The sequence below is a fragment of the Tamandua tetradactyla genome, chromosome 6, assembly GCF_023851605.1.
Source record: "Tamandua tetradactyla isolate mTamTet1 chromosome 6, mTamTet1.pri, whole genome shotgun sequence".
Lineage (NCBI taxonomy): Eukaryota > Metazoa > Chordata > Mammalia > Pilosa > Myrmecophagidae > Tamandua > Tamandua tetradactyla.
Genome location: NC_135332.1, coordinates 145,800,569 through 145,825,682, shown reverse-complemented (window position 1 = coordinate 145,825,682; position 25,114 = coordinate 145,800,569). Strand labels below are relative to the sequence as shown.

General features: G+C 41.1%; 1 long non-coding RNA gene across 2 annotated transcripts; it reads right to left on the bottom strand.

Moving 5' to 3' along the window:
* Positions 1 to 365: 365 nt before the first annotated feature.
* On the bottom strand, positions 366 to 25,114 carry LOC143686412 (uncharacterized). 2 transcript variants are annotated; one of them, XR_013177126.1, is made up of 3 exons: positions 25,034 to 25,114; positions 23,399 to 23,506; positions 366 to 774 (listed from the first exon to the last, which is right to left on the bottom strand). It is a non-coding gene; the product is annotated as an uncharacterized LOC143686412 (long non-coding RNA). The 2 variants fall into 2 exon arrangements; XR_013177127.1 differs by lacking the exon at positions 366 to 774 and adding an exon at positions 18,805 to 19,027.

Here is a 25,114-nt window from a genome sequence, read left to right as displayed (position 1 = left end):
TATTATTTACTTATTTTTAATCCATATTTTTTACTCATTTGTCCGTATCTATAGATAAAAGGAGCATCAAAACAAGGTTTTCACAATCACATAGTCACTTTGTGAAAGCTATATCATTATACAATCATCTTAAAGAAACATGGCTACTGGAACACTTTCTTCAGTTTCAGGCACTTCCCTCTAGCCTCTTCAATACACCTTAAACTAAAAAGGGGTTATCTATATAACATGTAAGAATAACCTCCAGGATAACCTCTCAACTCTATTTGAAATCTCTCAGCCACTGACACTTTCTTTGTCTCATTTCTCTTTTCCCCCTTTCAATTGAGGAGGTTTTCTCAATCCTTGATGTTGGGTCCCAGTTCATTCTAGGATTTCTGTTCCACATTGCCAGGAAGGTGATTTCTAGTTTTCCTCCATTGTGGTCAGAGAACATACTTTGTATTATTTCTCCCCTTTTAAATTTATTGAGTTTGTTTTATGATCTGGCTTATGATTTATTCTAGAGAATATTCCGTGTGCACTTGAGAAGAATGCATATTCTGAGGTTATTGGATAGAGTATTCTATATACTGTTTGGTATAATTGGTTTATGGTGTTGTTCAAGACTTCTATTTCCTTGTTAGTCTTCTGTCCATTTGTTCTACCGATTATTGAAAGTGGGGTATTGAAGGCTGTAGGTGACTTTTGAAGAATACTTTGTATAAAGTATACAGTAGTTCAGCTTCTAAGGAGTGTTTATATCTATGAAGAACAATTGCAATCACAGCATCCCTGTAAAGCAAATAAATAACAATATTAATATTTTACTTTTTTATTTAAATGAACAAGTAGAAGCCTTAATCAACTAGCTGATGTTGCCAGATCACAGTAAATGTGTGGCTGAGCAGGGACAACCCAGGTCCTTTGATAACTCCCAGTATTACACTTCCATCATATGAAATCCTTACCTTATGGACCAGTTACAAGATGGCAGACAGTGCACCAACACTTTGTGTGTGTGTGTATGTGTGTCAGAAAGAAAGGGTAAGTACATGGATGGGCACATAGCAACTACAATGTTAAATTTCTGTTTATCCTGGAGCCAGTCAGGTTTAATCATTCTTGGAATTTTTCTGCATGAACAGGGTATAGCTGTAGACTCATTATTTACACAACATTCCCCTCTCCCTCTCGCCTGAGGGAGAAAGGGGCTTTCTCTGGAGCCAGTAGGGGATGACCCTCCCCAGCTTTATTTTTCTTAGCTGAAAGGAAAAGTCAGGCCTGCTGACTTCTCAGGACTATGTTATGAACCAGATTTGGGCAGATAATCCACACACTCCTTCTTTTTTCTCTACGTGTCCTGCCTTCCCTCATTCTCTCCTGGTCAATAGACATAGGAGTGCCCAATCAATATTTATTGATTTGGTTTTGTAATGACACCAGGCTAAATTACACCTTAGTTAATGAGCTAGTGATTTTAGTAAAAGGTGGGCCTGACAGAGATGCAGGTAGACTCCTCTGTTCTGTAGGCATTTTCTGATGCCTCTCTCTGAGAAGAATGGTAAATGAGGAACAAGAGAGAGGGGATAAAAAGCACCAGTTCACAGCAAGAGTGGGAAAACCTGGATTCTAGTCCTGACACTGAGGTCCACCAGCCTCTGTAAACTTTGACCATAAAATGTCAACACTCAATCTAATGATCTCAACGTTTTCTCATTCTGTGAACACTTCATTCCTTTGCTCACTTACTGCCATTCTCATGTCCTGATTAGGCAAGTATTTATTGAGCATCTACTTAGTATCAGGCACAAAGTAGGCTGGTGGTGGGAGGTGGGATGGGATGCAGAGATAACTAAGGAACAACTCCACCCCTTGAACTCATCTTGCTGGTGGAGAAAGAGAATGGGAGGCAAATATCCATATGGAAAGTAAAAATTGGGCAGAACTAGATTGATAACTCCTGGGGTAAAGCCCACACCTAGGCCTTTCCAATGGTGCTTGCCTCAGGAATCTGGAAACTGAGGCAATGCCAAGAGGAGGCTTGAAGGTAGGGAGCTCTTGAATGGGAAAGAGGGCTCAGTGGGACTCTCCTAAGAGTACAAAAACACATTGGAAGAGATCATGGGTCACCTCTCACCTACCCACTGGAGACAAGAGGAATGACTGCATATGATGACTATGTGTCTAGGTGTTTTAGGTTGCATAAAGAACCCATGTGAAGGTGTTTGTGCTGTACATTGTGTCCCTTAAGTAGGGTACAAGTATCTTCTGATATTGATTTCCCTGAAGATCTAATGGTACTCTGAGATCAGTAGGACTCACGTAGGACTTGAAAAAGAGATCACGGATCTCCCAAGACTGCTCCACGTAGCTACGGCCTGACTGATCACTGAGCACATGGCATCACCTCAGCTCAGCTCAGCTTCACGCTGAATGATCACAGAGCCCGCAAGTCAAACTAACCCATGCAAATGTCCAAAAGCACTTGCAAGCAAAACAAAATCTAAAAAAAGAAAAGAAATCCTGAGTCCTGAATTCTGTCATGCAGCCCAAATTATCTCGCTGCCACATACAAGACGCACAATGTCATGGTATCCTGCTCATCAGCTATTGAATGACAGAGCTTCAGTACTATATTTATGTTATCTCTCTTCTCATTACACCCACCTTGATCTGTGCAGGCAACCAAGAAGAGATTCAATGTGGTAATAATTCAAGCCCTAATAACAGTAGTGAAAATACCGAAAGCCCTGCCAACAACAACACAGCTAAGTTGATGGCTTACTATGTACCAGGCACAGTGCTAAGTGGCTAACATACATTATCTTCTTAGATGCCATCATTGTCCCCATTTTCTTTTCCTGATGGAAAAGCTGAGACTTGGAGAATTGAAGCAAACCACACCGTAATTAAAATCTAGACAGTATAACCCCTAAAGCCACGTTCTTAACTACTATCTGGTATTTTCCCTCCAGTGGCTCTATTTTACGGTACACATTGGAACATCTTTTCTGTTTCTATGGCTTGGGTTTTTTTGTTTGTTTGTTTATGTTTTTTGTTTTTTGGCTTTCAAAGGTTTTCATTGACATGGAACACGTTTCCCCTCATCTATATATTTGTGAGCCTTACATATTATTCAAGTGCCATAATTCATCAAACTGGATACATATTCTTCCTCCAAATAGATATTCCCTTCACCCCTTTCTTACTGTCCTTAGCATAATCTGCCTTGTGGGTGTATTTACTTCCGTGTTTGTCCTATTGTCTCCACCTAATTGAGACCTCTTCAAGGCCAGGGTGTATGGTTACTCATGTTAGCCTCTGAGAGCACCTGGTATGACTTGGGTTTTGATGTGACTTTTTGGTTTTTTTGTTGAAGCATTTCTGTTGGATGTGTGTTTTTAATATCATAAGCCACCGCAAATCCTTGATGGAAGTAGGCACATCAAAAAGCATGATTAAATAAAAATGCAACAGAACACACACAGAGATCACGGAAATTGACTCCAACCTCTGTCTGGTTATAGCTGCTTTGGGGTGGGAGGTGGGCGAGCTGTCTTTTTGGCTGCCAGACAGCAGGTTTGTTTGAACTTAGCTGGCTATGAGAGCCCACAGAGTGAACTTGAAGAGAAAGATAAACATTCAGCTGTTCAAAGCTTCAGGTGTTATGATTGCTAATTGAGAAATTCTCTAAATGATACCTGCCGGTATGTAGGAATTTCACTCCAGGGGGTTAGTGGCTCAGGGGAAATCTGAGACTGTTCTTCTTCAGAGTCTCCCTTAAAAAATTGAAATCAATTGTGGTGTCCTAGTAGATCAGGAGCGGATATACTTCAGGGTGATCAGGGCAGCCAGAGCACCCTTAACTCTGTCTTCAGGTGGATGCTTTATGACACACGTACATGCACAGTCTCACCTATCAGAAGCTCACACACACATAATCTCACACACACACTCTCAGGTACCTACACGCATGCAAACAGAAATTTTCTACACACTGCTTTCAGATATATACATGAAGAAACGCACGCTAGCTCACACAATACTCTTTTATACATTAGTACATGCACATTCTTCCTCTCTCTCTCTCTCACACACACACATACACACAAGCTTTCTCATAGTCCTCTCTCTCTCTTGCTTCACTCACATACTTCCGACAAAACTGCTGCAGTTGTACTAACCTGCCCAAGTCTCTTTCTGGGCCCAGCCCAAGTCAGCATTTTCCCAAGCCCAGGTTCATTTTAGGTGCCACATAATCTTCCCCCTTTCCTCAGAGCCCTGTCGCACTGTTCCTGATTCTAGAGGATGTGTGCGTGACCGATTGTCGGCTGGGGGAGCAGGTGTGACTGTGCCTAGTGAGTGATAAATGGGGCAAAGGGCAGGAGCCTCTAAGTCAACTGTCTCACAGATGCCACCACCATCCTGCCTCCCCCCTTGCTTCTCCCTCTCTCTGAGACAGCTTGGGGTGGTGGAAAGGGTTCTCATAAAGCCTGGGTCAGGTCCCAGCTCCTTAGATTCTCTGAGTCTCAATGTCCTCAGCTGTAAAATGGAGTTAATATGTCATGGAATGGTGAAGAGTATCGAAGCCTGTACTTGATAGTCACATGTTATTCCAACAGGGGTTTTATCAGTGATTCTTTGGGCTGATATGTCGTAAAAATGCCTCTCCTATTCACTCACCCACATTGGCAAACTTTCCTGCCAAATGAGTCAGCTTTGTGTCAACGTTGCGCCAAAAATGTTTAAAAATAAGAGTCACCAACATACTATAAAGATTACCATCACAAAAATGGCAACTTTCTTGTCTTTGTGTTGTTTTCTTTAAAAAGTGCATGAATGATGTGTGTATACGGTAGTGAGGAACAAACTCTTAAAAAAAACTTTAAAAATTTTTTTTTATTTTTATCTTTTTTACATGGGCAGGCACCGGGAATCGAACCCAGGTCCTCTGGCATGGCAGGCAAGCATTCTTGCCTGCTGAGCCACCATGGCTCACCCAGAAAACTTTATTTTTAAATGTAAGAAGTTCAGGAGTGACTTTACAAGTTATAGACATAGCTCCATGTGTGATTTCAAAAGCTAGAAACAATATCTACACCCACCCCCCCAACTTTGTCCTTAATCTGCTCACCTTTTCTTGGGACCATTTCATGGTACTGATTAAAAAACAATTTTGATGAAAAAAAAAGAAATACCACTGTTCCCCAGGAAAGGAAAACAGCAGAGAGAAGGAATCTATGGATACTGAAGATAAACTATCTCTTTTCACAGTTTTGCTGGAAATGGTCTCATTAAATATTTCCCTGGGAAGGATGGCTGTGAACACCATTTCCTGAACACTTACTATGTACCAGCTACTATTCAACGTCTAACATACATTGTCTTTCTTCTCCCTTATGGCACTTATCGTGACTGTAGTGCTACCGGCGCTGCTGTCGTAGTCTATTTACTGTTTATCTCCCTTTCTGGACACTAAGCCCAGACGGGTCACATCTGTGCTGTTTCCCATCCCCACATGGAGCGTAGGGCCTGGCACATGGCAATGCGCAGGAAGTGCTCATCAAATGAATGAATGAGCTACAGTCCTCATAACAAACTAACAAATTAGGCATTATTATTTCCATTTTACAGATAAAGAAACGGATGCTTAGAAAAGTTAAATGGCTAGCCATGGAGATACTGATTTCTGGTGCTGGATTCTGAACCCAAGTCATTAGCACTCTTGGTGACTAAAGTGACTATTCTAAGGAGAGTCTCCGCTGGGCTGTGCTGTATGGTCATGAAGGGTATGCGCTTAATAACATTTTTCTGGGTTTAGTACCTTTAACTAGTCCTTAGTCTCAGATTGGCCTTTTCCTTTCCTTTTAATTTTCACTCATTACTTTTCTCAGTCTCACTTTGCGATGCCTTTGTTTAGTCAGTACCTTTCTTTTTGCTCTGAGCAGAGGGTCCGTCCTGATGATCCCCATCCAGGCCTCCAGGTTTTCCCACAGAAAAGGTCTAGTCCCTTCCCCTACCCCAGGAGCTCCAGCCAAGAAGCAGCTCAGGATAAATATCGCCAGGGCTGTAGCATGTACTGTGACAGGTGCTGAGACTCTCCTGGCTAGAGCTGACACTGACCTCCTTGTTGGCAAAGCCAGTGCACACTTGAGTTATCACCCTACTTGCCTTCTCATCTGCCTTTGCTGCCAGCGACTGCTCCCCTTTCCCCATTCCTACATCATCTCCTTTGCAGCCTTTTTATTCTTCCATGTTCTTCCCAAATGGTGGTGATTCATAGTTCTCATTTCATCCTTTACAGTCCCCCAGAGTACCTCTTCTTCTCATAGCCTTGGTGTTGTCTTTATCCAGAGAGCTCGCCATTACAGGCACAAGGATGGGCTATAGGGTTAATAACCCTGATTACTGGTTTTTCAGGTAAGGTGAAGGGGCTACATTCAGATGACTCAGATGCAGGTTTCTCAAGTCTCAGATCACAGGATGTTGAGAAAAGTTAATATTTCTCAACATCATACCCTTCTAAACTCCAGGCGTGAATAGATGACTCCTTGCTGTTTAGTTGGCTTTTTGTCTTCTTGACTGTAATAGACACAGTGATGTGTTGTCAGATCCCCTTTCAGGGAAGGACTCTTTTGCCCCAGCCACAGCGAGTATTATTGGCATATAGCCTCCAGCTGGCGGCCCCTCCCAGGATGGCCTCTGCTGGACAAAACCACTTCATCCAAAGGCATGTCACTTTCCAGGTTATCCTTCATTAAATCACTGACGGGTGTGGGAATATAAAGGATGAGCCATCTTAGCCCAACTTGGAACAGCTCTGAATGTTTAGTCTAGCTCCAGAGCTCACTGAGAGGGAAACAGATGATCCAGTTAGCTAATGCTGCATAACAAACCACTCCAAAACTTAATGGCTTAAAACAACAACAATATTTATTTTGTTCATAAATCTGCAGTCCTGGCAGGGCTCCATGTAGTGGAAAGGTGGCAAGAGATAGCTCGTGGCTGCTCCACTCAGTTTCTGCCATTGTAGCTTGAAGGTGGGGGATGTAATCTTCTGAAAGCTCAGCTATTCAAGCCTGGCACCTGGATGGGCAGGCTCAAAATGTGGGGCTTCTTGGGCATTTCCCTCTATTTCTACATGGTCTCACTTTATGCTTTCTCCAGCATGGAGGCCTCAGGGTAACCAGAATTAATACATATTGACTCAGGGCTCTTAAGATGCATGTCCCAAGAGAGAGCCAGGTGGAAGCCTTATTGCCTTATGATCTAGCCTCAGAAGTCAGATAGCATCACTTAGGTCAAGACAGTTACAAAGGTCCACCTAGGTTCAAGGAAATGGAACATAGACCTGCTGTCCATGGAAGAGTGTTAAGATCAGATTATAAGAAGAACATGTAGGGTGGGATACATATTGAAGTTGGCATCTTTGGAAAATAAGATTTTCCGCAGCCAAGGTCATCACTGAACCTGCCCAGCAGCTCAATTCTTCCTCTGCCCCCTCTTTACTCCTTCCTCTCCTTTCTGCACGTGTCACCTTCAAGAGTTTACGTTTAAAAATGTCCCCTTTGCTAAGCTGTGAATGCCTCAGAGTCTACCTCCAAGGAACTCAACCTGTAAAACTAGCCCCTCAAAACAAATATGTACAGAAGTCACCATCTTCCCCACCTTCTATTCCTACCCAATTCTCCTCTTCTCTGTGCCTTATCTCAGTGAATGACCCTATCTTTACCCAGCATCTTTATCCTATCCTGCATCCCATATCCAGCCACTCTTAAGCTTCTGTGTCTCCTGAACATCTCTCACATGAATCCATTTCTCAGCTCCCCATACCACTGCCCTCATCTCCTACTCAAACTGCTATCATCTCCTACTTAAAATTCTGCACAATAGCCCAGAAGCAATCTTTTGCATCCACTTTTGGTTCCCTGCAGCCCAAACTCCACTGTTGCCAGAATAATCTCCCTAAATCTCATCTATGACTATTTCATTTCTTTGTCCATATGATAAAGTTCTTAACTGTGCCTGCAACACCCTTTATAAGCAGGCTTTGCCTTCTTTTGAAGTCCCCATTTTTCACCCTTGCCTTGTTGTACTGATTTTCTTTCAGTTTCAATTTTAAGCGTGGTAAATTCTTCCTGCCTTTTCCTCTGGATGGATAGTACTGTCCTTTGCACCCATCCCAAGACATTCCTATGTACACATCTCCAGCTATTGGTTCAAATTCCAATTCCTCCAGCAAGCTGTCCCTGGCTCATTTAATTGTGTGAGGGTCCTGACAAGAGCTCCCACATCCTTTCCACCATAGCACAGTCACACTTCATGGGAATCAACTTTCCTGGAGGCTGGAAGTTCTACCAGGGCAGTGACCATGTCCATCTTGTTCACCAATGTAGCTGTGGCTCTTAGTCCAGTGCATAACACACAATGGACACTCACACAGGCTGCCCTGCATAGCCAGACAGGTTGTACACTGATCAACTCCAGGGAGCCCCATTTATATTGACTGCATTGTGGATACAGCCCCTGATGATGTAGTACCCAACCCAAACACACCCAATAACCCAACAAAAATTTTGAATATGTGAGCAAATGAATAAATTAATTTTTCCATCCTTAGTATTCTCTATTAATAATGAAATTTATAATTTGCAATAGGAAATTCCGATTTCAGAAGTCTCTTTCCCAAATGCCAAAGATTGCATCATGTGCAACTAGTAAAAAACGTAAAAGCCTAAAGCTGTGGTTCTCAATCCTATGCACATTATAATCACTTGGGTGGCTTTTGAAACATACTGATGCCTGGACCCCACCACAGACAACGTAAGCAGAGTCTCCTGTTGGGGGTAGGGGGCAGGCATTGGTACTTATTATATCTCCCCAGGTGACTAATGTGCAGCTAAGGTTGAGAACTTCTGGCCTAAAGAGCATCCAAGCACATCCAAGGAGCTGAAGAACCTCACCTGGCAATCATTAACCTCAGCCATAACACTTGCTAAGGAGCCCAAGGCCTGAGAACCCAGGATAAAAACCTTTGGGGTTAAGTGTATTTCTTCTCTGGTGTTTGGAACTCAGATATAGAGCATTGAATTTGTCCTGTTCATTGTCTCCACTTGTCCACTCAAGGCCCCTGCCTTTATTTATTTATTCTGTTTTGTTCCCTACTCCTCCTGCAAGTTCTTTTCCTCACTACATTTGAAACAGAATATACTTGTGTTTTTATGTATTCTTGTGAAAATGTGTTTCGTTGCTTTGCATTCTGCGTTTTTATTTCATGTAAATGGTATTGTGCTCTAGATTCATTCTGATTGTTAATTTTTCACTCCATCCATGTTGCTGTGGGCATATCCAGTCTATCACTTCTAACTGCTGCCCAGTATTCCAGACTGTCCTTCCACTGCATTTCCCCCATCCATGCCCCATGATATTCATCCACTGTGCTTCTAGCTCTGCAACCCCACAGCACTGCTGTAATCATCCTTGTTTATGGGGTGGATCTGTGGGTGAATTTATCTGGGATAAATCCCCTCTCCGGTCTATGAGATATTTTTTAGTCTCATTACTTGGGTATTTGGGCATAATGGATACTTTCACAGCAATGTATGCAAAAAAAATCCAAATGGTTCATGTAATGTTTTGACTATAATAATGGGACCCAAACAATATGTGGGAGTGTCTATAAGAAAATAATCGAATACGTCCCCAATGACCTGGAAAGAGATGGTCATCTAGGATCTCAGTTTCATTTAATCCTGATAACCTCTCAGGGAATCGTTCCCAGGCATGATCTCCAGCACAGACCACTGGATAACCTCAAGCAAAATCTCACTGAAATTTAGCCATTTCTTGGCTTGTCACAAAATGTCATTGGATAAAAGACTACCAACTCCCACGGATCTTAAGAGACCTACTTGCAGTTCAAATAGGGGAAAGACTAAACCCAGATCAAGAAGTCACGTTGAATGCATTAAACATCACCTCTGCTACCAAAACTAAGCAGAACCAGATATTTCAATTGGGAAAGAATGACATTTTGCCAAAACTCTGCTCATTTTCATCAGCACATAAGCTGGATGGAATGTCGAGAGAAGGCTTCAGCAATTAATTGGCAAATATGTACAGTGTAAGTAGTTTATTGAAAACCCTTTTTTTTCCCCCCACAATGGCTATGTTATGTAGTACACTGGTATCTATGAGACTTTCTACCAAATTTCTGTGCTGTAAAGCAGTTGTAACTTTAGCAAAAGTAGTTAGGTTGATGCTGAGACATGTGATAGTTTTTATGCTTGACCAGGAGCTTCAGCAGTTATTGAGCTTTTACTTTCTGCTTAGGAGAATACAGTGGTCAATACAGCAGCCTGCTTATTAGTTCTGTCTCTAGGGCAAAGTGCTTATCCTCTCTGTGCCTCAATTTCCTCATCTAAAGAACTATTGGTTCAAATAAGAGGGAGAAGGGATAACAGAAATTAGGATTTAAGAAATAACTGCGACTACTGACTCATTATATTGTTATTTCTTTTGAGTCTAATGTTTTTTGAGTAGCCAGAAGGAAATACCTGAAGTTGTTGAAATATAATCCAGTAGCCCTGATCTTTGATAATGATTGCATAACTATATTGCAAACAGAAAAAAAAAAAAAAAAAAGTTGCCCATGTTTGTATGGATCTACTTTCAGGATGTTTTGTATTGTTCAACTGATTTTATGTATATACTACAATACTACACTTAGTTAACTTACCTCTATTGTAAGTCTTATAATTGGATAGAATGCAATACTAGTGGTCAATAAGAGGGAGGGGTAAGGGGTATGGATGTTTGAGGTTTTCTTTTTATTTCTTTTTCTGGAGTGAGGCAAATGTTCTAAAAATGATCATGGTGATGAATACATAATCATGTGATGATATTGTGAACCACTGATTGTATACTTTGGATGGTTTGTATTGTGTATGAAGATATCTCAATAAAAATACATAAAAAGAAAAAAATTGTTGGTGTTAGGGCCTGCCTTCTGGTGGGGTTGTAAAAAATTAAATGGGATAATACACATAAGGCATTTGGCATACAGTAAGCCCTACAGTGTACTTTGCCCTGTAGGTGCTTAGCAAGTTTCCTTGTGATGATTTATTTAGGTATCCTGGACAGAACCAGGACATTTTAACTTCAAGAAATCTCTTTACATTCACTTCCTTTGGGAGTCCTTCTCTGACAAACACACAATCTTCAGTTCCCTGACTTTCTGCAGTCTCAAGCATCTAAACCACACAACCTTCCTTTCTACTTATCATTTTGGGCTGCCCATACTTTAATGTGTATTTTTACACAACTTGATTAACATTTGAGGGAACTGACAATGACTTCTATTTCCTTAGCAAGTTCAAGGATACACAAAAGACTGGTAGACTGCTTCTTTTTGTACTAATTTACAAAGTCCCTTAGAAATATTGCTAGCATAAGAAGTGTACTCTCTTAGCATTCTATAAATTCATTAAGGAAACTTGAACAGTCTAAGCTTTTATTCCTTCTTCCCAAGAGAAGTTGAGCTGGTATTTTCTGTGACTCTTGTGACAGAGCCTCTTCTCTCCAAAGCTCCCACCAGATTTGGCATGCATTTGCATTGGACACAGAGAAATCTTCAGCCCTATTACTTTTTCCTTGTAGGGACTTCCTGTTGAAGTAAATGATCACCATAAACCCTGGATGTGTGTATAAGTATGTGTGAACATGTTTGTTTTTTTAAAAAAAAAAGGTCACTTCCCTTTTACCGTCATTTTTTCAGCTTCCCAATGTTAACATACCATTATGGGTTATTAGCATACATTATTATGAAACATCATTACCTCTTACAGGTAGGACTTGGATGCATTTCAATTGCTTCACTCGGCCACTAATTGATTCAAGTAGTTTTCTGACGTTCAAGTTAAAACGCATTGCTTCCATAAACAGGAGTAGTGCTTTCCACCTGCGACTACAGTCTTCACATTCTCATATGCTGTTCACTCTTTAGGCAAAACTGATGTCTGCAGCTGGTCACTGTTCTTTCTGAAACACCATCACCCCTTTCCCTTTTAAATCTCAATAGAACTTTTTATTTTATTTCTTTCTATTGTAAGCTACAGTCTCAGAAAGGACGTTTGCTGACTAATTTAAGAAAGAAAAATGTTCCTTTCTCTTATTTGTTCAGTGAGTCCTGCTGCATCCTCTAAGTTTCTAATCAATGATCTTACTCGTTCTCTTTGGGCTTCGAATCCCATTTTCCCTTCACCAGAGATCAGGGCCTAGAAGGGGGACACCTAATGACTGGGGGACACCCAATGACTGGGTGACAGAGGGGAAGGCAGATGGGGAGGAGTGACAGGGAAGGAAGGTGCCTCACATGACTCCCTTGACCAGAGAGTCTTTTTTTTTAAATGGGGCAGGTTAGTCACTGAATAAGTGACCTTTTAAAATTTTTTATGTGAAATATAATTTATATTAAAAAAGCAATAAATTTCAAATACATTTTAACAAGTAGTTTCAGAACAAATTTCAAAGTATGGTATGGGTTACAGTTCCACAATTTCAGGTATTTTCTTTCTTGACACTGGGGACTAAAAAGAAATATCAAGATAATGATTCAGTGGTCATACTCATTTGTTAAATCCTATCTTCTCTATTGCAATGCCTCCATCTCCCAATATTTAGGGCTATTTGGACAATGGCCGTTCTGACATCTTCATGTTGAAAAGGGGTATCAACATGATGGGGTTGGGGGATGCAATTGGTTGATGCTCTTGGAGAAACTGGTACCTCTAGGTTTCAGATCTTATCTGACCTAGGAACCATCTGGAGGTTTAGGTTTCTTCTATAGAAGAAATGGGGAAAGGAAGTGAGCATTTCTTGAGCATCTGTTATGTGCCCAGCACACGCAGTAGTAGCAGTGGTAGTGGTAATTGTAGTCAGTCACAGCAGCAGCTGCCCCCATTTTTCTAGCTTTTCTCCTTGACTCAAGAAAGGCCAATGAGTCAGAACACCTGGGTCAGCCGGGAAGGCACATGACAACGTCTGCTAGCTGACTCTCCTGGCTTCTCCTTTCAAAGGACTTCCCCAGAGGCGTTTTCCTTCTGCATCTCCAAAGTTCTCTGGCTGTGTGGGCTTGTTACCATAGAGTCTTAATCGGCTGTTTGTTGTCATTAACCAAAGCACTTGGCTAAATAAGGAGTCCACATACCTCCCTCTGAAAGGGTGGTCACAGGATCACTTGAATTTGAACTTCAGGAGAGCCAGAACCCTTGATCTTCTTCCTTGTTGAGTCATATCCTCATTAACTGTTTGACCCCTGATTTGTTTAATTATGGAATGAATGTAATATTCTTGGGGTAGCATCTTATAGAAGTTAAAATCCCATAGATCTGAGTTAAACTCCGGAATCTGCCCCTGTACCAGCTGGGTGATCTTGGGTAGGCATTTTAAGGTTTCTAAACTTCAGTTTCTTCATATGTCAAGAGGGATAGTCACACCTGTCTTCATGGGTGGTTATCCATGTTAAATGAGAAAATTGTTGAGCAGTTATGATGAGCCAGGAACTGCACTGGGCACCATGTGCAGTGGTGATCAAGATGGAAGCCATCCTGCCATCCAGCTGCTTAGGGGCTGGGAAGGGTTACAGACTGTAGAGTGCAGACATTTCTTTAGAGAGTATTATCTAAGCAGAGACCTGAGGATGACTATTGGTAAGGCAGTTTGGACACTTCAGGCAGAGGGAACAGCATGTGCAAAGGCCAGGAAGGGAGAGAATATCTGATCTTTTCAATGTTCAATGTGCCCTGGAGCAAAAAGGGGAGAGGCCTAGGGTGAGGCTGGAGAGATAAATCATAACAAGGCCATCAAAGACCAAAGAAGACATGTTTAGGAGATTAGTAAAGAGGCAGCTGTTTCATTCAAATGCAGAATTGTGGTGCTCTAAATGAGGAAAGAAGCAAAGAGGATATGGAGAAGTCTTGGATTTGAGAGAGATTTATGAATTAGATTCAGTTGGATTTAGTGATTCATTGGATGTGGTGGGTTTAGTCCACAAGGATTCAGCAAATATTTGCTATGTACACCATCTGTTACTTACAGAATCTTGACCTTCCACTGGGCAAGGGTCCAACAACTGTACTTCATATGTCCTATCCCCTGAATCCTGGTTAATTTTGCCCGGTGTAGGGCTCTGGCCCTTCCCTGCAGGAGTTGGCTTGGAGTGGTCCTGGGGCATTCCTGTTTTAGAAAAGCCAGAACATTGAAGAGAAGTACCAACACTTGAGAATTTGGGAGTTGATTGCCCAGTTTAGTGTATGCTGTCAGTCTTTTTATTTTTCTCCTTCCTCTGAAAGTCTGCTTTGCGATCAGTGTAGTGGCCTAAAGAAAGAATCAGAGAGGGACAGCCACCTAAGGCAGCCACTGTCATGCAGTTGGTTGAATCAGATGAACCAGTGGAGTTGGGCAGTGGTGGGAAAGGTCCCAAACCATATTCCAAGTATTCTCTCCTTCAGAGTGCCTTCTCTATTTATGCCCTGTATTGTTTTATTCTAAAATCTGTTTAAAACCCTTGTTTCCCATACCAACAAATGGCAAGGGAAGCAGGGAAACCAGCCTAGAATATAAAGCATTGCTTGGACAGGAAACAGAATCTAGCATGGGTGTGAGGAAATGAGAGATTCCCCCTTCACACTATTGGAGAACAACATGTAAAGAACTTGAGTTGTTTCGAAATTGCTTTTGATTGTCAGGTATACCTTTCTGAAACTGGGCTGTGTGGATTAATAAGATTATATCAGCAGCAGCAGCAGCAAAATAGCTGACACTCACTAAATCCTTACTATGTATGAGGCCCTCTGGCAGGCAGGCAACTTTATCTCAATTGTTCTTCACAATGATGCTATTAGTGAAGTACGATAATTAGTCCCATTTTACAGATAAGGAAAATTAAGGTAAGAAAGTTGATATAACTTGCTCAGTGTTTCACAACCAGAATATGGTGGAATGAACCAGGGGAAATAATTTAAATTAGGGCATTTGGGCTTTGACAGAAGTTGAAGCTAACCTATTTATTTACGGGAAGTTTTATATTTGGCCATAGGACAATCTTGCTCATTGGGACTGTGTGAAAATACTGTTTAACAGTTTATTTTAAAGCAACCACACTGTGGTCTCTATGTTTCTCGAGGTCTTTAGAAGGAGATGAAATACCCCTTCAGTACATGCTGCTCCTTTGGGGAATCACAGCACCGAGTGCCGAACCAGGTGAATAAGCCCTCCAGAAAACAAGCCAGCTGGGCTTCTGGTTGTCATTTCCTTTCTCAGGCCCAGGCACTCTAAGCTTTACTCTCCCTAAAGTGAGGAACTGGGGGGATGGATGCTAAAGCCGGCCTGTAGACTGGGGATTCCACCATCCAACAGCCCCAATGAAGTTTTTCTCTCGGGAGCCACCTCAACCGGTTTGGCTTTGGTAGACAAGTCTGAACTGAGCGAACAGAGCAGGAAGTGCCAGTTCCTCCTCTGCAAGAAGCGAGCCTGAGCTCTTTGTAGAATAACCTGTCCAGCCAAGAGGAGAAAAATCCCCAGCAGGAACTGGCGCAACAACACCGCAGTGTCTCAGAACCCTGCTGAAGAGCTTGTGCTCTCTGCCTGGAGTTTTGAAATTCCATTATTGGAACAGCCTTGAAAGACTCTTTCCCCATCACTCCCCTGGCAATGGTTTTGCTTGCCCACAATTGTCACCAACTCTCAAGGAGCCTCACTAGTTGATGATCATCCCACAACTCAGACCTGTTTTCTCAGCCTCAGTTTCTTTGTAAGAGGAAGTGTTTGGATTCAGGATGCCTGTAGTTTGGACTCTGAATCCATTATTAGTAGAGTAAAAATGTTAGCCGGTGCTATCAAAACAATTAACCCTCCCAGCTTAAAAAAAAACTTGTTGGGGGAGATGCAGAGGTGATGGCCTATTTTCTGTCGCATGACACCAAGAGGGGAAGCCCAGGGTTATTGCACACTTGAGAGCAGTGGCAGACCCAAAAACCTAATCAAAATGCATCCTCAGCTGACGTAGGGCACCCCAGCAGCACCCCACGCACTCCATCCAGCCCCAGCATTCCTGTGGCACGTCCCTACCACCTACTTCAAATATCAAAAGAGCTGCCATCCCACAGTGAGATGAGAGAAAAGAACATAGACCTGGGGCTGGAAGAGACCTATACAATCCTTGTAGCCCCCTCTTTCATTTACCTAGATAGGGGAAGCAGAGGCCAGACAGGTCAAGTCAACCCAAGGGCTGACGGTGGTTTGGGGCCGAGCCCCTAGGCCTCAGTCTGCACTGCCAGCCCAGAGCCAGAAAGGAGAGGAAGGTACTGTTGAGTTGCAAGTCACCTTTGTTTTTCTCCACCCTAGGGAACTCGCTCTCCATTTGGTCAGGGTAGCCAGCCTGGCTAAATCCTGAAGTGATTTAGGGCTTGGGATTTCATTTCAGGAGCTCGAGCTGCCCTGATCATCTTGAATTACACCTGTGTGCTACCCCAGAACCCCCAAACTGCGCATGATCGGCTTTACCATCATGGTGAAGGAGAAAAGAGGACCCTGGAGCCGGTTAAAGAGTTATCCTTCGAATTTAAATCAGCCCCGGTTAAAACAATCAGGGGAACTCGGGAGCTAAGGAAAGGTCAAAGGTGTGCAGGTTTAGGGTTTCGTGGGAACCTGCGCGTGTTTGGACGGGGCCCAAGTGCCTGGCTGACCTGTTTGACAGGTAACAATTAGAGAGTAAAAGCCTGCCTGACTGGAATGTGGCTGCAGAGACCCGCACGGAGGATCTGCTTTACCTGCTCGGCAGGTGGTGCCTGCAGAGCCCAACAGGCATGTGCACGCACCGCATTCCAGAGAATCGGTTTTCTTTTAAAGACACAGCGATGACTGCAGGGCACAAAAGGGTGGACCCTGGCTGGGAGCCGTTAGCTATTTGCAAGGTAAAGAGGCAAAAATAAATAGTTCCCTGAAGACAGCTCAAGGAAGCAACTGCAAAGGCCTTCAGAACATTTTTTTTTCTTTTTTATGTCTAAAATGAATGTGTGCTTCTTGTCTCAGGACTTGAGAAACCACAGACCAGTACCAAATGCCAAAGATAATAGAATTGAAAAGTGCCCCTCCCTTCAACCTTTTTTTTTTCCTTTTCTTTTTAAATAGGATATAATATTGTTGAGAACAGAAGACAGGCTGTTTGAAGGACAATGTCCTGCTTGAGATTGTCTAGGAATGTTTTTGCTTTCTCGAAGCACTAGAAGACACCCAGAAAAACAAAATGTCAGGATTTTTTTGCTCAATAAATTGTAGATAATCTGTACATTTTGAAAATTAAAAATGCTGTTTTGGTAAAAGACATCTAAGGAAAGTAATTGTGACTAAACAGTTTCCCTCTTCTTGCGGTTTAAAATAATAGAAGATTGGGATAGTAATAAACGTACTTCTGTGCGTCTATATAAATATAGGGTGTACAGTGCAGTACAGAGTCTACAGAAGACGCAGATGCACACACATACCAAATATGACCTTCTGTGGAGAATTCAAAGGGATTTTTGCTAATATCAACTCCACTTCCCAGTATCATATTCTTTGTTGATGAGAAGGGGAGGAGTCATGAAAAGGAGGCAGACTTGAAAATTACAGCACATTTGGAAACATTCACTCAAAACTCTTTAAGAATTTCCAAGTAATTCATCTTCTTTTTTCGCCAAGTTAGTTGTCTGAAAAATATAAGTCCCTCTTCTTCACATTGTTTTCCTTCGCTGCAGAAATTATCCATCAGCTCCGAATAAATTATAGGTACTTCCCAGTCCTCTGTGAGTTCCCAAAGCTCTGGAGTCTTAAGGTACATTCCCAGGATGCATAGCTATGAATTCCTGCTGGTGGGCAGGACAGGCAACTAAGAACTGGTAGCTACTGATTATATGGAAAGTATCTTGCCAGTTCAAAGAGTTAATTATGGTGAAGCAGAGGATCTTAACATTCAATTCGCAGAAAACATACAAGCAAACAAAAACTTCACTGTCTGTTTGTTGACTCTTGCTCATGGTGAAACAGCTGCTAATACCACAATTTAACTCCTTAGGTGTTTGTGCAATATGAAGATTATTGTGTACAGATCATTTATCAGAATTTATCAAAAGTCAGCAATAATAATAATCAAAAGTACCACAATTGAATGATTTATATACATAAAAAAAAAGAGAAATAGAATGAATATGCTACGAAGGAAAAAAAAGTCAAAACAATAATAATTTACATTTAACTGAGCTCTTACTATGTGCACTTCACTGTGATGAACTGGCTACATTTCTCATTTAATCTGCACAGCAATCCCGAGGCAGGTATTATCATGATCCTCATTTTACAGACAAGGAAACTGAGTCAAAGAAAAGTTCCAGAATTTGCCTAAGAGCATATTATTAGTAAGAAGCTGTGCGAGGATCTGAACTCAGACAGTTCCTTCATTCATTCAGGTGTTGAATTCCTGTTCTGAGACAAGCACGGTACCAGCAGTTGACAATATACTGATGAACAACACAGAGGTGGTCCTCATCTCGTTTTTAGCTCTGACACCAAACCCTGTCTGCTTAATTACCACCCACCCCCTAGCCTCAGTGTGTACACACATTTTAAATTCCGTTAAATTCTGCCATTTATTTGGCAGAATAAATTCTCACATCATCAATTACCGTACCAGAGACCCGGACCTGCACCTCGGTCATTCCCCAACCATGTCCAGACATCCTCAGCATCTTTAGTGTAGCAAAGAACAATGACCCTTTTCCAGGACATATATTGCATTTATTCTCCAGCCCTGCTTTATTTGTCCAATTAAGCTGGGAGCAGTAAATTAAAGTTCGAAAGTTCTGACGGCAGAACTTACTATGGGTGTGAAAAGCCACCCTGATTACTAAGGATCTTATCAATAACAAATATTTGGGTGTTGGTTTTCATCCTTTGACAAGTGGAACTCAATCTTCATGAATTCTAACATAATGGCTGCTTCCTATGGCTCCTGAAAAAAAAAGTTTTTGCTTATACTTTACATTCCCAAAATGAAGCACTCTAAAATCCTTTCCTAATCCTTTGTCATTGTGCATCTTCCCACAAGGTGTTGTGTTTTTTTTTTTTTTTACCCCAGACTGTTAATATTTCCTTCTGCTGGTATATATAAATTCTGAAATTTGTGTTCTTTGACCAAACCATCCCTTGTGTGCCTTTGAACAAACTCATAGGGCAGACATGATGACTGCTCTGAACCATTTTTAGTGGTCACAGAAAGACTGAATGATAATATATAAAAATAATAATAATAACCGGTAAAAGTAGTAAGTATATTGAGGGTCTGCTGTGGATTAGGCACTGTGCCAAGCACTCTCTATGCATCATTTAATTTAATAATTACAGGAACATAGGAATGTATTATTCTTATTGCAGGTCAGAAAACCTGCTCACAGAAGTTAAATAACTTACCTGAAGTCATACAACTAATCGATGGCAGTAGTAAGATACAGAACTAGACCCATCAGATACTTGAGCCCCCATTGGGTAGGAAATGGAAGTAAATGACTATTTGGTCTTTAGGGTTTTGTGACTCTGAGATACACTGTTCTATTCTGCTTTGAATAGACATCAGAAGGGTTTCTTTGGCTTCCTCCAGCTACTATGCTTTAAATGGGAAAATAAATAATCTGAAGCAGGTTCTAAGGAAAGCAACTAGAGTGGAGAAGGTGCTCAAACCACATCAGGAGAGGAAGGATTTAAGGGACCAGGAATTGAGAAGACTTGTACTGGGAGATGGGGAGAAGGAGAATGTGGCAACTACCTTCAAGTAATTGCAGAACTGTCAGGTGCAAGAAAGAAGTTGTTTTGTATGACTCCAAGTTGGAAAACTAGGACAAATAAAATGAAGTTGGATGGAGACAGAATTTAATTCTGTAAAAAGACAAATTTGTTATCCCTCAGGCTAGAAGGTGGTGCAAAAAATGTTTGAATCTCAGTTCCACCAATATGATAAACATTTGTTGTTTTGCTTTCCAGAATCCAATTACCTTTACTCTGGGGGGCGGGAAAGAGGCCTGATTTCCTTTGGGGAAATAACAGTTCACTATTGGTGGACAACCAATTAAGTTGTACAATTTCTGGTCAAGAGTTGAGCATGGGACTTAAGTTGTCCCATTCAAATTCTTTTCCCCAAAATGCTCTATCTTGACTTGGGCAATCCTTGGGTGGAAAACTGGGTGGAGCTGATCCTTCCCTGAACAGGGTCCTGTCCGACTTGAGTATTGTCTCCTACCCTTGGATCCTGGAACTGCCATTTCCTATCTTTATTAAGACTGGTTCTTCAATAGTCTCTCAATTCTTTGAGCTAAAATAAATTCTATCTTTGCTTAAGTTAATAGGAATCTTCTTTCTAATGTGAGCAAAAAGAGTTCTGATGCAACCATTTAATTAGATGTGTGACTTTGATCTTGGGAAACAACTTAACCTCTCTGGGCTCTAGTCTTAATCCAAAAATAATTTCATAAGGTTTTGTAGTATAAAATAAGAATAACATTTATAAAGAGAAAGACTTATAATCAGTGCTCAATAAATACTCATTCTCTTTTCTTTGTCCTCTAAAGGATAATTTGGCTTTTTCAAAGAATTGAGAGATCATATATATAAAGTAGCTGGCATAGTGCCTAATTTATCGTAGATGCTCAAAAAAATGATAGCTGTGGACATGCTCTGATCATAACTCTGACACTGGAAGTGTCATTCAGCCAAGAATTTGCAAAAGACCATTTGGCTAGGAATTTGCAGAAGTGATACAACCATGGGATGGATAGTTAGACATGGTGGCCTCATTTACTTCCTCCCCTGAGAGTCTGTAATTCTATATTTGTGGGATTTAGCACCATTGTTAAGGCTATAAAGCACCTTTAAAGCAAAATCTTAGACAGAAGAATCTTGGTATGAGGACTGACATTCCCTGGGCTGATGTCCAAGCTAACACACAGTAGGGGTGATTAACCAACCTGCCTTCAGAGAAGTCTGTAATGGTCACTCAGGTTAATGTCCATAAAGATCATCCCACTGAGGGGTTCCATCATGATTTTGTCTTAATTAAGAACACAGACTTACACAAATTGTTTAAGAAAAAATAGATTGTATTGAAAGGGAACATAGGCATGGTAGCTCTGGAAGAGCTAAGAAGCCCAGCTTCAGGAACAGCAGGAACAAGGCAGTTCTGTTCTCTGTTCTCCCCATTTCCAACTCTTACCCTTGCAGCAAAGTCTCTTTCTCTGTACATCGCCTCCTGTACCTTCTTCCTTCCCTATTGAATATCTCTTATTAACAGTCTACATAGCCAAAAAATGGATGTTCAGTTTCCAAATCTGCATAATCTCCAAGCACAGCCATTAGAACTAACTTCTTTTTGGGTATCTCTGCCTTACTTTCTGGGAGAAGGATTTAACTGATCTGCTGGTTGAGCCAGACTATGTCACAGATCATTAGCCTATGGATGGGCGATCCCTGAGACCCAGGTTCTCACAAGGCACAATCAACTGAGTCTGGGGAGGAAAATCACATGGTCTGTTGCCCACTCAGTAGGAGCTGTGGACTTCAGGAGACATTAGAGATATCTGATAAGAGGCTTCTTATCTTTGGTGGTATCAAATTACAAGATAAAACCATTACAAATGAATTATTTCCTTTGAGGTATATATTTCCTACATTTCTTTCATTTTTTAAAGACAATCATCAAGGGTTATATATCCAGCCTAAACTCCTTAAGAAATGGCTTGCCCTTGAAGAAGATTCCCTATGATTACATGGAAGTTTCCTTTCTGTGGTGGATACCAAATGTTGAATTTAAGCAATTAGATTTAATAGTTCTTCAAATATGTTGTGTAGAATTCTTAAGCTCGCACTAAAGTGTTTCAACCAAATGGCTCTGATTTCCAGTTAAATGAGAGATGAAAAGAGGACCTCAGGCCACAGGGATGGGAAGAACATGAGTGTAAGTAAAAATAAAAGGAACCAAATGAAAGACCTGGTTAGGGACAAGAGACCAGAAGGGAGCTGCTTCTTGGTATGGGAAGAAAGTTAGCCAGGAGGAACCAGATGAGAATGGCTGCTTTCTACTTGGGGACCAGAATAGCTGAGAGTAAAATTAGAAAAAGATTATGGAGGGTCGAGGAAGAAAGAGAACAAGGCTGGATGAAGGCTAGACTCCAGTGATTGTTTTGAGTGCCTACAAGGCACATACAATCTCATCCAAGCCAGGAGCTTATTTACCTTGTGTGTCTTTAGTTGCCAACCTATATTCAGTTTGAACACTTTTAAGTTCTTGGTTACTATAGTCTCTCTCATGGCCTCTAACTAAAAGGAGGTTCAGGAGGTAAGAGAAGGATATATTTCTAAAACCAGGGAAATGTCTTAAACTATGTTTAATGCAAGGGAGAGGGGAAACACTTAGACGTGCCCTTGGAAATAATGTTTCCTGGGGAGATTTGAAAGCCAACCCAGGCCTTTTGTCGGACTCTTGCATGCCATTCACATGCCTGTGGGATCCAACCCCAGGGCTGGGCTCACAGCTTTCCAATTTGTTTTGGAAAACTCTTTTGACATAGCATCAGGAAGAAAACATCACTACCTGTCTCTCAGTAGGAGTGGGAGGTTTACTGGATTAACTCCTCATGGGCCTCTGGAACTTGGACTAAGAAGAGAATCCTTGGCCCAAGGTTTTGGGCCCACATACTTCTATCTGAGGATTAATGCTTCATCCTCCTCGGAGGGTTGTGTTAAGCCTCCACTAGTTGATTACAAATGTTCCAGATAGAAACCTTTAAGGCGGGAACTTTGTGACCATGAACAATCAAAGAAAACTTACAGAAAGCCCCACCTTAAATCTTTGCTCAACCTTGTGAATTTGGAAGACTTAATGAGACATTTTAAATGAAGAAAGGAATTACTTAAAGGCTAAGTCTGGGACCAGTTTAAATTGGGCAGCGGGAAACCTGTGCTGCCCTTTCAGGATATTATTCACCCAGGATATTATTCACAGAAACAAAGTGTATTTGTTCATGGCAAACATGTCAGAACAGCAACTATAGAAGACAAGTGTAGACTGGTTGCTGTCCAATCTGCCAATTTTCAGATGAAAGACCAGGATCTGATAAGTGACAGATTGCCATGAGAACATTTGCAGTGAGATCTTTTCTGGTTCCTCGTTTCAGCACCAAACATTTAAGAGTATCAATAAAAGTTTGAGACAACTTCTGTTCTCACGATGTACTTACAATGTTCATCTAAAGGGGGAAAACATTGTTTGATGGAAACTTTTAAACCATTGAAATTCCATGACTGTCAAACATAAATAAAGAGCCCCAGTACTTACGAGATACAATAGGCCAGGACAAATCCACATCCCTGAAGCAAACTTATAAATATTTACATCCTATTCTTAAGCAGACCCTTTCTCCTCTCCAAGCACCAGTTAATACATCTATAAAAAGGAAATAATTAGCCAAGTTCAGTGTGTCCCACTCTTAAACAATTTGCATTCTATCCCCCCACTATATTTGCCATATTTTCATAGAGACTATAATATTGTTTGCTTAATCTTTTTCCTCTAAAGCAACCCCTCTCCTTTTTTTAAACCTAAATAGATTATTGCTGAATGAAATTGTTGATTTCTTTCAAATCAATTTTATCTATAAATTAGCTTTGATGGGCTAATTATTTCTTCCTAGTACCATTTGAAATAAATACATGCTATTAAAAGAAAAAAATTGGTCTTTTTTTTTTTTTTAATAGCTAATATCATCTCATGTAACCATGAGTTGTGTGCAGACCACATGTTAGAAAATGCCATTCACCCATGGAAGAGGCTGGTTGGATCTGACCCTCTTTCTAATGACTGATTGGTCCTGGGCTAGTCACTTTATCCCCTAGGTCTTAATTGCCTCATCAGAGGAAATCGGACTAAACATGCTCCGAGTTTCTTTCTGTTTCTAAGGATCTGTGATTCTCCAAGTTGGGTGATTTTGTGTGCCCAGGAGAAGATGCCAGGAGCTTTGTGGCTGTGACTGCAAGTCATTTTCCTGGCACCACCCCAGAAGCTTGCTTAATCTTCCTGGGAAATTTTGCAGAACTTTGATTTTTGCAAAAATGTGTGGAAGAAAAAGCCCCTTTTCCCTATTTTGAATGAATTTTTGGACAATAAGGCAAGTGGGAAAAAGGAAGTTGGTGGGTGGCTTTGAAATATTACTGATTTAATCCTTTCTATTCCCTCCTTCCATGCCAACTTCTCTGGAATGCTCTTGGGGAAAAGGAAAACCTAATTTGATTCCACACCTAAGAGCACAGTGATGATAAATAATGAAAACGGTAATGCATAATTACTAACAATGTGCTTTCAGTCTAATAAAGTAATATCAAGTCATTTAACCCCGTTAGGCCTTTATTTCCTCATCTGTAAAAGCAGTTTAAACTGAATGATTTGTTAAACTTCTGTCTTTTCTAAAACTCTTTGCATTATTTCAAATTTCATTTTAAAAACAAAACAGTTGCTGGAGTTTAAATTAGACAAAATCTCTTTACAAATATGGCATTAGAAGATAACATATACCTTCTAGGGTAATGTTGCATCAACCTTGTACATGTGCAATTTTTGTAACTTTCCAGAACTATGATATGGCCTGTGATACAAATAAATCTAAATGTTATATGGCCACGTTATTCATTAATTCATCTATTTCATCATTCTTTCTTCAAACAAGCCTTGCTGTTATACACCTGGGAGTAGAGAATGGTGATGAACACTGCACCTCTGGAAGCAAAATAGCTTGGTAGAGAATCCCATTCTACTACACATTAGCTCTGGACCTTACCTAGTAAATTAACCTCTTTAAGCTCCAGTTAGTTTATCTGTAAACCAGTAATGACAACAGCCTTGATCATAATGATAAGGCTATTGAAGATTAAAAGAGATAGCAGGTAGAAACTCAAGAACCCAGAATATAGTAAATACCCAATAAATAATGGGTGTCCTCGTTCATCCTCTTCGCCGTCGCCGTCACCGTCACCATCACCATCACCGTCACCGTCACCG